Below are 3,513 nucleotides of genomic sequence, written 5' to 3'. Positions count from 1 at the left end.
AGATCGATTTTTCCCCAATCAAACCCAAACAGATCATGTACAAAGCCCTGCTCCACAAAATGTTTTTTGTCTCTCTTACTGATAATGCGAGGTTTAACCTTTTGGACCTTAGTGTCCCTAATTGTGGCTACAACACAGTGATCACTCAGATCATTTGCAAATACTCCCACAGATGAGTATTTATGGGGCACATTAGTTAAAATGAGATAAATTAGATCAAATGTGTTGTTTTGTGGTTATCTTTGTATTTTGATGGCAAACTAAATATCTTGGACTGTTTGACAAGCAAAACAAGACGCTTAAAAATGACAAAATAGAGTCTGGATAGTTGCATTTGCTGCTATTTGCTGACATTGTATATAGATCATCTGATTGGTCAATTAAGAAAATTATTTTATGCAATAATGACTAAATGTTTTGAAATTGAGTTGGACAGATAAGCAAATCATTCATTTTGGAGTCATTAAAACAGGGGATTAAAGTTGAGATAATGTCTTTATGTTTCTTTAATTGCAAATCTACATCTTGGCTGTGGCCCCTTTGACAGGGAAAGGGGACAGCAGGGTGTTGAATAAACTCCGTCCTGACTCACGGTGACTCACAAGCGCTGAGGCGACCACAACAAAGGACAACAATTGGATTTAAAGATCTTAACCAAATTGAAACCCAATGAATATCAGTGTTTTAACTGGGCAGATTGGGCCGTGTGCCGGGCCTAATGCATGCACACACCTCCTGACAGGCCGGGTACAGATGGTCCGAGCGTGAGTCTGAATGAGAGGGGGACCATCCGCGCTGCTGACGCATTGTGGGGGGACGTCGTCTTCAATACAGCACTTAATGAGAACAGACTGACTCTTTCTCCCTCCCCTCCCCTTCTCCATCCTCCGACCATTCTCCTCTCCCCCTCCTCTCTCTCTGATTCTCCACTTCTCCTCTCCTCTGCCCATTTCCATCTGTTTGGAGACAAAGGGCCACGAGCCAGCTCGAGCCCCGGGACCCTGCTGGTGAAGGAGGCAGGAAGAATACGGCCCATCCCGGGGGCTGCATTTCAACACATGGACCAGGCTTTGTACTTCTGCTGCACGAGCACCCTTCATGCTGCACACACACTTGGGATGTGCAGGCTTCACCTACAAACACACACCTCTATGAGGGAGAAAAGATGGGGCGGGAGGTTGCAATATTAACGGGGGAGTTCTCCCCTTGAACATGAACACTTTCATAATATGTGAAGAATAAAAGCCAGGGCGCAAAAATGAGGCAGCACCAAAAGCCCCAAGTGTTGTTCTCGTACTGTGAACATATGGCTGTTTGTTGTCATACTCTCCCTCCCTGTCCAATTTACACAGAGCTAGTGAGCCCTCAGAATTAAATGTGTGTGTGTGTGTGTGTGTGTGTGTGTGTGTGTGTGTGTGTGTGTGTGTGTGTGTGTGTGTGTGTGTGTGTGTGTGTGTGTGTGTGTGTGTGTGTGTGTACCTGAATGGTGATGAGGAGGATGCCCTGACGCTGATAATGGCCGCTGTATAATCCCCTGCTGTCTGCACACACCTCTTGACATATGGTCACTCCTTGGCCTCCACCATTACATAAACCCACAGTGCATAATGGTGGGGGTGGCGGGGGGGATGTTTTGGTGAAACATGGTACTTTCTCACGCACACACACACACAGACACACACACACACACACACACACACACACACACACACACACATGCAGCGGCCACACTGTCAGCCAGGCTGTTCGCCGCCCTCAGCAGTTTGGGCTTCGCCTGTCACTTTCCTCTCCCCTGCCCCTTCTGGGGGTTTGTAAAGAATAAATTGAAGAGGACTCGTGCTACGGAAGCTTTTGGGATGAGGAGCACAAATGGCCTTGTAGTGCTTCACGGAGACGTGCAGATGGACTCCTCCATTCAATAAGCTGCAGCAGAAGTCCATGTCCACCCCTGCCAGAATCACAGAGCTTGTTTTGTGTTCTGAAGAGGACAATCTGTTGATGCAACATATTGGGCTTCTTTTCTTTTTTTTAAAGACAGAGCTGTCTTTAATATTGGACCAGTCCGGTTGGAATGGTGTCTAATTAGAATCAAATGATGATCAAATGATGATCAAACATTTAAATGAATGGTTTCGTATGTGATGCAAAGTGCTGGAAGAATGAAACAAATATGCCGCCTTTATTTTGTGACTTGCGTGACAGTCTTCTTCTAAGTGACATATTTTAACTGTGTCTTTGGACAAACCAGGAATCAGAATGACATAACTTCTCTGGCTGCAAATTCAATGACACAAAAATGCGTCAAAATGTTACAACGTGAGCGAAAAATGTGCCTGTTTTAGTGTTTGCAACATAAACATACAAAGAAAAAGAAAGGAGAGAAACTGGAAGGAAATAACAGAAAGAGTAGTAGTTTCTGTATTCTGAGTTCAAGCCAGGGCTAAACCAAACACAAACACAGTCGGAGCACCCGTTGCTAGCTAGCCTGAAGCTAACGTCTGAACAGTTGGTGTATTGGCTGTTTGGGGCGAATTAACACCAACAGTCCATTGGTGCGAATGACCAACGGCACACATTTGCTAACAGTGTCCAATGTAGCATTACATGTAACAGGATGATATTTCCCAACATATCTCTTCAGTCTATTGCTTTAAATCTGCCCCAAGCTGCTACTACCGAGCCTCAGAAACTGTTAACACAACATTGACACATTTTCACCTTTAGAGTGTCCAGTATTCTCTCTATTTTAGCTCTGTTTATGGTCTCCAACAACTCCTGAGGGGAGAATATGTCTCTTTAAATGCTAAATACTCCACTATGTTCACTAGCTAATGTAGTTTCTACATGTGTGTGTTTGCTGAGCAGGTTCTATGCACATGGTCTAGTGGGAGTGAAGCGAACAGTAAAGTTGTGTACATTTCAGTATGTCGAGGGATTGCAGATTGAGATTCTCAACTGTCACATACTTGTTAAAAGAATGATAAATTAAAGGCAGCAAGCTTACTCAGTAAAGTCTATTGCACAACTTCAAGTTTTTACCCGCCACAAGCTATTGGACATACCGGAACGAGTAATCCTGCAGCAGCAAGGCCCCTGGTGGTATTGAAATGAGCAAAATTGCGTTTTACTTCTCATGAATGCATCTTTTCATAAGAGGAACCATTGTGCCATATCTTCTATGGAAAGTTGCTTTAAAGTTAGTTTCCAAAAATGTCAATCTGACTTGTACAGCAGCCTTGTCCCCATACAAACTTCCGGGGCCCGTGTGGGTGCAGCTGAAGGTAAAACAAGGTGGATGACTGACAGACTGACAGGCGCCAAATGGAAAAGAAAAAGCACACAGGGGGCCCTTGAGCTGAAAAGCAAAGTACATTTCATGCAACCTTCGGTCTCCACGGATAAAAAGATTTGGAACAGGCAACATGGATTCACTAAAATCACTGCAGCTGCCACCTGAGAGAGAGAGAGAGAGAGAGAGAGAGAGAGAGAGAGAGAGAGAGAGAGAGAGAGAAA

This window comes from Notothenia coriiceps, unplaced genomic scaffold (assembly GCF_000735185.1).
Source record: "Notothenia coriiceps isolate Sejong01 unplaced genomic scaffold, NC01 NC01_scaffold00001466, whole genome shotgun sequence".
NCBI classification, from domain to species: domain Eukaryota; kingdom Metazoa; phylum Chordata; class Actinopteri; order Perciformes; family Nototheniidae; genus Notothenia; species Notothenia coriiceps.
This window is presented reverse-complemented; position numbering follows the sequence as displayed.